The sequence below is a fragment of the Varroa jacobsoni genome, unplaced genomic scaffold (genome assembly GCF_002532875.2).
Source record: "Varroa jacobsoni isolate VJ856 unplaced genomic scaffold, vjacob_1.0 scaffold_827, whole genome shotgun sequence".
In the NCBI taxonomy this organism is placed as follows: Eukaryota; Metazoa; Arthropoda; class Arachnida; order Mesostigmata; family Varroidae; genus Varroa; species Varroa jacobsoni.
The window spans coordinates 82,163-91,238 of NW_019213729.1; the positions used below are offsets into that span (position 1 = coordinate 82,163).

At 40.0% G+C, this 9,076-nt stretch overlaps 1 long non-coding RNA gene across 4 annotated transcripts; it reads left to right on the forward strand.

Annotated features, from left to right (window-relative positions):
• Nucleotides 1-636: 636 nt before the first annotated feature.
• On the forward strand, nt 637-3,856 carry LOC111264187 (uncharacterized). Of its 4 annotated transcripts, XR_002682720.2 has the most exons (5): nt 708-766; nt 891-1,060; nt 2,078-2,358; nt 2,994-3,148; nt 3,444-3,856. It is a non-coding gene; the product is annotated as an uncharacterized LOC111264187 (long non-coding RNA). The 4 variants fall into 4 exon arrangements; XR_002682721.1 differs by lacking the exon at nt 891-1,060 and having other exon boundaries at nt 700-766; XR_015312588.1 differs by lacking the exons at nt 708-766; nt 891-1,060 and adding an exon at nt 1,075-1,316.
• Nucleotides 3,857-9,076: the final 5,220 nt, after the last annotated feature.

Consider the following 9,076-nt stretch of genomic DNA (forward strand, 5'->3'; position numbering starts at 1 on the left):
CAGGAGAGTTGTTGCAGGCGGTCACCTCAACCGCGATGGCCATCGCCAGTTTCTACACGTACTCAGTAATTGCCACTTGAATATTTTTAAGGTCGCCACAAAACATACAAATAGCATTTTTTGAAAATAGATAGGGCCATTGGCAATGATAGACAAACAGTTTAATAAAATGAAACCGCTAGTGCGGGCGCGTTTGTCCGCGTATAATCTGCTGTTCACAGACAGAATTGAGCGATCGATTACATGTTTTAGCGGCAAGACATGAACACGACCTGCTCATTATCAATAATAAAAATCGGACTTTTTTTCTGTGTTTAGACATGTGTCTACTAGGTTTAGTGTTGTACTTGCCGACCAAGCAACTTCAAGAACTTCGAAGTGACTTCAGGTCAATATGTCCTTTCGAAGGCCCCAGGTCGATGGAAACCATACCACTGAAGCACTGTGAAGGTCTATTGTTTTCTTTATGTACATTATGTCGAAATGTATTGTATTCGACAATACCAAGCCTATGAGTTTAACACTAAAATGTTTTTGAAGCTTTTAAAGGAAACAGGGGTTATTAAACTCCGCCTAATTTACTCCTCAAATTGATACCCCTCGTGGTAACGCTGCAGCACAGCTGCAAAAGTCCGAACGCAAATATTTTCTGGTCAGGATTGAGCTCATAGCTATTATAAATATGATTCAATCGAGCCTAGGGCATTGATTTGTACCATACAACGAAGCGGTCAAGCATCGAGGCAGCTGGTATATAGTGGCGCTGGTGAGTGCAGAAATCAGTAGCGGAATTAGTTATGATTCGAAGAATAATTCGTCATGATTAACTGGCCTCTGCTTATCTATTACGTCCATTTCTGATAATAGGCGGAATATTTTTATTTTGACAGGATTGACCTGAAACGAAATACTGACCACTGGTTCCGTAGTTCACGTTATATTCGATGCGAGACGCTCTGGCTATGAAAACACAAACGCTGCCGATAGTTTTCTCCCTCGAGGCGGCCTCTTAGATAAACCTGATTTATGAATGCGGTAACTTAAAGGCCACTAAATTGGAGTAAGTGACCTTGAACTGTTTGAAAAATTACTAGGAAAGCTTTGCTATAGTACAAAAGAAGCAGACAGAGTGGCACCGTGTGTGAGAGACAGTGTGTGCTGATGCTCAGAACTTAACGTGCGGATGAGCATGACGCATAAGCTGAACGAGGATACAATAACGGAACGATTACCTTTACCGAGCTTCTCAATGAGGCTATAACACTGGGCAGTATTACTGAAACGAAGGACATGAGGAAGCTAAATTTCAGTACAAAGTATGGTCACAGTACGAGTAATCTTGTCATAACACTGAAATGGTATAAAAAATGGCTCTAGCCAAAAAAAAGAAATACTTGTCTACAAAATTGAAATGAATTAGTCATTGGCTATCAACGGATCTATCTACTATTCGACATCATACAGGCTGTAGGGGTTTGAGCTCCCACCTTCGTTAATGCGATTTTAATCTTTGAAGTAAAGATTTGAAGTAAACCCTCTAACAACACACAGCTCTGATACCAAGGTGAAAATTGATGTGAATATTTTAAAACAGTGTTAAACTACATATACGCAATTTTGATCAGTGACCAGAATTTCTAAGTAAAAAAAATTGTATTCTTGTAAATAAATTTAACATCATTAAGGAATTTGGGCAGAGGTCGAAACAGATTAGTCTGATAATGTGAGATCTTGGCTATACGGCGGACGCATTAAGAAATCCTACCTCAGTTCCCTTAATTTTAGCATAAGATATGTATGGTCTGACGTTGTCAGGGTGGGAGACGATGTTTTTCATTGGTTTTTTTTAATAGCTTGTCGTGATCTTGGTATTTGCTATCGGATCAATCGTTTTCCCGAGTGGCAGGAACTCATAATGCATGATACATTGCTAGTTTTATGAAATGAATGAATAGCGTAACCTTCTTTGGTATCAGTCTGGGCTTTCCCACAAATTGTGGAGAACCTTCTCTTTATTTGCATATTATTATGTTATTGTTCATTACCCGTGACCAATCTCTTTGACAACGCCTTGCAGACTAAAATACGATTGAATAAAGTCTTTTGCGTCAACTCGTGTAACACCGAAGCTGCGTTTGGAGGCGGTTCGCTTCGTATGGTCAGAGCACTATTAAACGATGGGTGTACAGATTGTTGTCGATATCGTAGCTACTCACGCGTCAGTCGTACCCAGCTAAAGACCAGTAGAACTCAATATAATTAATCTATTTGATGTGACGTAAACGTTTGTACTGATGATAGCTTGGTCATCGTAGAAATTGGAGCACCTCGAGACGCACTTGCGGTATCTCAAAGGAGGTAATACCTAACACATGCATTTACATATATATGTATATATATGTGGGTATATATATATATACATATATATATATATATATACAACAAATTTATATCAGAATTGATAAATCTGTTTATACCTAAATGGTAGAGGGTTTTTTTTAGAGCCATACATTTATGTTTGTGTAATAGGGCAATAAAGTTGAATGAACTTGCTAGTATACGTTTAGCCTGTCAGTGTGGCCTAAAAATATACTTCAAATAATGCAGTCAGTAACAGAAGATGTTGGGTGTGGTCTACTAGACCATTTTTATGATCAGTCCTCTAAACGTATAAACGTACGTGTGAAAGACCCATCAAAACGTATTTTTGCGTTCTACTCTCGCTAGGAAATGTCGCATGTCGTAAAGTACATACAGCAAAATCAGGTTATAATTGTACAAGATGGCAACAAGCTTAAATCTATTAAGTCAAAAATAACCGTATATTTGATTTGTATGTCGTCGGTTGTTGACTATACACTCGATGTTCGTTTAACAAGTCCGTATGGTCTCATAAATGTGCCAACGTGAAACATGCTTATGCTTGATCGATGCATTTGTGTATTAAAGTATAGCCAAAGATCAACTGGTTGAAGCATCTTATTCGATTCCAGAATACGACAAAGCCGACGACTTCGTCAACGGGTGAGGTTTGAAACTGAGGATCGATCGATATCGAAAAACCAGGGAAAAGGGGAGTGCCAGACTAACGAAAACCGTACGCGGCTACGAGTGAATCGACTACACCTAAACGCCATTTAGTTCGAAGGTACCGTGTCTCATCCGCACACACGCGGATCAAGAATTCCTGCCAGGAAAGTGTGATCTTGAAGTTCGTTTCTTTTCTACTGATCATTTCCGAATTTTAGTTATTTACAAGTAAATATTAGTAAGGGAAGTCGCCAGTCGTAGATGTGATTAGCGCATGTCTCCTGCTTCATGTTGTGAGAGGTTCTTACGGATAAACATAGTTTACTTTGATTAATGTTTTGCACGGTTTTTCCCTTACGAACCCAATTACCTAACTACGAGAACGGTGTTTGACGCAATCGATTTCTGTCCAGGAATATCGAACTATGGCTGACAACGACGGCAATGACGCCCGCTTGGGGAAGATTCTCAAAAACATCTGTGAAATACACCGTCTGCAAGCCTCGCGGAAACGGATTTTAGATATGCGAAGCTCTGTAGCCGAGTCTCGAAAGCTCACTCAAGAAGCGCGGCGCCTTCTTCAAAATAAGAAGAAGTATGCCCAACTTTATGCTCGATTCGCTCATATTGGCGAAAAGCTTCAGCAAACGAGGAGAATGAGCCGAAAAAGCCAGTGCAGTCGAGGAAAGAAAAAGGATTCTGAAAATTTTCAATAAGACGCTTAAACGGATATTTTACTAGGGTCTCCTAAAATACATTACTCCTAAAAGAAATTCAGGTGAACAAGGAGTAACTTAAAATAAACATGATAACTAAAAAACAATCACATTCTAAAGAGTTTATGTGCACATCGGAACTGAATGAAGAAGGTTGGACCGAATTTCTAATAGTAAGTTGTCTACGTTTCGAAATTTTCACGAGGAATGTAGCGTATATCGCGAGCAGTACGAGCATTCGTATAAAATTATAATGATGGCCGACTGAATAATGTGTTCGTTATAACGGATTAATGCCTAATCCTGTTATTAATCTTCTTAGGAACTTAAAAAAGCTGCAGAGCTATTAAAAAGCTGCAGAGCTAGCCCATACGTGGTACGTGTGAAAATATTTGTGTCATCAAAGAATCTGAGCATCACATCTTGCTTCGATCGTCGAGCACGTACTACTGGATTATTTCTTCAATAAGAAAGGTAGCTCGATGCACGCTCCAGATAAGCGACGTGCGCAAGCGCCATGGTGCATCTATGTGATGTTACTATTTTTGAAGTGGTAGTCGCCGGTGTTGCTTACGGTCTTTTTACCTTTCGACAGGATCTTAGAGCGAACCAGATTGACTACCACAAGCTATACACGTTTATATTGAGTGCTTAAAAACAGACGAACACGCTCTCCACACAATGCTCGTTACGTTATTCCATTATGCGCTTTCCTATATGCGGCGCTATTTTGATGTAGTGGTAATGACGATGATGACAATAGGGATGCGGACAACTACAGAGATACAATGCTTATACGCAATGACGTTATATTGGGATGCATTAATTCCTATAGAGTACTACAGTTAATGCATTTTGATTTACCTGTTTCTTTAAACCTAAAACTAGGCCAGTGCAACAATAGAAGCCATAAACTCTGGTCATTATAAAGATGCCAATAGATCCAAGTGCTCTCTCGGATCGTAGACATTGCAATCAGAAGCAACACAAATGCGCGAACATCCGTGTGAACTAAAGACGGATTGGTGGCAATCTACGAAGACTTCCAAGCCGGGTTGCCGAGTGCGCTGGTTATCCATACTTTTCAGTGCGCCGCATATGACATTGGACCCGTGCCATATATAGGCCAAAGCCGATCTAGTTCTGCAGATTGGATTCTCTCACCACTACGGCTGTCAAGTCGCCATAGTGTCTCCTTATGGCATATGGCCTAACGGTCGCAGCTGGTAATCGTATGGCCTCCGGCATAGTTCGAACTCTTGCCATCGCTCAGACATATCGTCCACCTTTGCCCCATTTCTATGCAGCTTCGAAGCTAGCTTTCTCGTCTCTTCGGGCCATCTTTCTTCATTTAGACCTTTATTCCCGCCAGCCTAACCCCTTCACGCATCGACAGACGTCAGGCCTGTCGTGCCTAATACTCATTAGCCCCCTGCCTTCTTAAAAGATCTACACAGACTAACAGCTGACGAACCAGCTCAATTGTTTACGGGGAAAAGCCATATAGTATTTAAGGACAAAGTGTACAATTTTGGAATAGCTGCTCGTAATAGGTAGTAATGCCACTCACGCCGAACCTATTTTAAGCAAGGGGTTGGTAATATTCTCAACTTTGTCCTTATTGATGCGATGTAAATAAATATTATGATAGTTACTGCTGTAATAAAGGTCTTCCTGCTCTAAATTAGCCAAAGTACGCGCACGTCCCTATCTCTTGGTAGATTTAATATAGACTTTTTTGGCCTAACCCTCCACAGAATTACTTACCCCCAAAGTGACTCTACAGTAATGCTGTTTTGCCGAACCGAGATGTGAAGGCCTCGTATGACCTAGGTACTGGAGCGGTGTTCCTGAGCATACCGAGTTGAAACCAAGCTCTTACTTCGAGTCAGGTCCTCATGAGTGATGACCGCTTAGGGAAGAAGGAAAAAAGCTTTGCTCTACATCTGTGAGTTCCTAATTGTAGAGTCTTCAGTGAGATATATCAGGTGACGCTATAATGTGAAGTGAGTGTAAGAGGACTGTTTTTTTTTTACTTATATATAGTATACTACTTATATATATATATATATATATATAAATAAAACGGCCTATACTGGCCATTTTTAAGAAATTAATTAAAATTAACGAAAGAAAGCTTGAACTACCGGGCTGACCTTCTCCTTCATAGCCGAATCAGCGATGGCGAAACACTCCCTAACTGTCAAGATCAAGCTCTTCTAAGCTACTCTTAAACTAAGGTTTTGATGAGCTTGCCGCAGTAATGAGTATTGCCCTAAATCTAGACTCACTTATTTATTCCGCAACTATTGCAGAGCGGATCTTCCAGAATCGTGCTAGTAATTTTGCTAAATCGTCCCTTTTGTAAAGTTACGTTAACTTTTTATGGTACAACAGTAGTTTTAGCTAAGCATAAACATCGAACGTTTCTGGGTATTGGTCGTTGTGCACTGTAATTCTTTTATTAACACGTGTTTATTTATGAGCATTCAAATTGGGTGGCCAGTTAACTAGAACTCAATCAAGCCTAACACAAAGATAGTTGCCTATTTTTTTTTTTAGGAGCTTCGTTCTTTATCCGTCCCAAATTCGTGTCCGTTTGTAAATTTTACATTACATAACATTGATGCATACGTGTAGTTTTTCACCCCTTGTCGTGTGAGGTCGCTCAATTGAATAGAATAACGAGAAAAAATGTATTACCTGAATTAGCGTACTTGATCGACTGGATATTATCCCTTTTTTGGCATCTTGCCGTACGGATATTCGTTATATGTTTGAACCATCGCTCTCCCCAAATGACAATTGACCATTGCCAAAGCCCTTCTCTCAACAACTGCTTTTCGGGTGTGCCTGAAGACAAAAGCTATATGGGTTTAGATGCAATATTTGACCTAACAGAAGTTACAAAGTTCACGTGGTCATAAAATGTTTCAATGTAAATATATTGTAACCAAACCACTTATAGGTCCCTTTTGGTAAGAGCTAAAAGATTCACTGCATGCGTAATTAATTGAACGTCTACGTTGGACAACTTTTACAAATCGACCCGCGATAGCCCGTCAAAAGAACTAAATATAGTTAATCCACTAAAATGAAGCATGTACATGTGATCAGCCCGAATTGTATATATATATTACATATATATTACAGATAACCGACGCATGTCCGATATCGAATTCGTTCATTATTTAGCACGTGCCTTTAATGCCAATGCTGCTAGTAGTATCTATGTTTGAAACCTTTGGTTTTAGACATTTTGAAGACCTCGCAGGTCCCTTTAGAAAGGATTATCCACTAAACCGACCAGTAGGCAGACATTAGCAAGAGAATCAAGCTAGTCTATACACCTCAACTGTACCGCCAAACGAAAAGAATTATGGGTCTAGCTAAATGCGACAGTCGCCTTGGAAGCTCTAGATTCACCGAGGGCTACTAAAGAGAACCGAAAGTATCTGCCACAGTAGAAAGAAGCATCAACGCATCGAGAAACCTGTGCCATGCCAAGACAGAGACCCGGGACTAAATACGGTTTGGCGAGCGACTTCAAATGAAAACAAATCACCTCCGCGCTGAGGTAGAAAGAAAAGCTGAGGTATGGCCCCCATTAGTCCCTATAACATGGGCATAAGGGTAGGGAGCGTCTGGCTGAAAAGCTGAGGAGAAGCTTGCTACCGAACAGAGTTGTCCTCTTTTGTCCTTTGAATGGGTATCAGACCAGTTGGTAGTATAAATTTAGGGCACGCTGCAGATTTGTCGCACATTGGTGCATCATTGTCGATTAAGTTCAGTGGCAATGCTGGGGGTGCTGAGTTCTTCCGTGTGCTCTCCAAGCCGTCCTTTGTACTCTTGCTGGCGCCCGTCGCAACAGACATTCTGCCCTTTCACAAATCTGGTCATCGAGGTAAATGTTGCCCCATGCCTCCTAGCGATTTCGGATGACATTGCTTGCCGCGAAGAGCATCTAAAAAAAACGAAGACATAGAGGCACCCGGCGTGCTTGACCCTAACTTGACGTTACTCTTAGCAAACTTTATCAGATCTGCTGATCAAAGACGGATTACTACAAGAACAAATATGTTCGTATGGGTTTCCATCGATGTTCCACTATAGGGTCAGAACAAGATCATGATCTTAAGAAATTTATTGTTAGTTATCGATACACAGCGGCGAATATCGCTCATGTCTAGGTTTTCAACTCTCTGTAACCTTTCTGTTACCATATATTATAAACTTACGAGGCAAAAGAAATCTCAACAGCTTTTTACCCCCTGTACGTGACTCGTAGCATGCTGTCGCGTATTCCTATTAAATATAAAAACGCTGTTAGTTTTCCTATCTTTCATAAGGCCATCGACGTATCAAAACAGATAGAAGAAACTTTTCAACTACCTTCTGGAGTCTTACGCCCTTCTTTAATATTTTTGTTTTATATTATGTTATTGCATTGGCTTTGTCGAGTCGGTCGCATCGTCTACTGAATATTTAATCCAAGAGTGATGCTGGTTAACATGAAATAGAACACTGTGTTTGTTTCTACCAAACAGTCTTATGTTTTCGCCACTTAAATTTAATATGGGCATCATACCGTAGATTTAATTGTTTCATATAAAACAGCCGGAACGTTTCTTTATTTAATCACGTATATCGTGTACGTATATATATGTATATAAGTGTATGTATATGTAAAAAGAACCTTCTTTATATATACGTACATTTTCAGCATAATAGTGAGCTTTTTATGTTATAGTACAACATTTCAGATCAACTGAATGGGAAGAGAATCAGAGTTTAAGGCTCCACGTAACGGTCGACGCGATATGCCCTGTGTCTTTTACCCAAATTAACAACGCATATGCCAGTAAATTTCTTGATAAAATAAAGGGTAAACATGCAATCGAATAAAACAAGTAGGTCATCGCCACATCCAATAGGGCAAATTGCAAAGTTCCGCTTAAGCTTCTAAAGCAAGTGTATTTTGTGAATGATGTTATGAAGCCTTGCTAAAAGAAACATTTAAAACAGGCGTAACTGCGATTGCCTTGGATGGAACAAGAAGCCACCTAAGCAGCTGGGAACAGTATTTTTGAAGGCTTAGTCTCTTTTTATGGATTGGCACTAAAACAGACAAAACCACTCATAAGTGTATAGCAGGATGTTAATAGCTCATATACGTACTTAATAACTAGGGTAATCTGGCGGATAACAATGTACTCTAACGTTAGGTGTCATTATTATAGCTTGGGTAGATATTCGACGGATTTTTTTCAGCTCCATACGTATGTCTGCTCTATTACAAAACGAAGTGTTGGACTTCAAGCAAATCCATC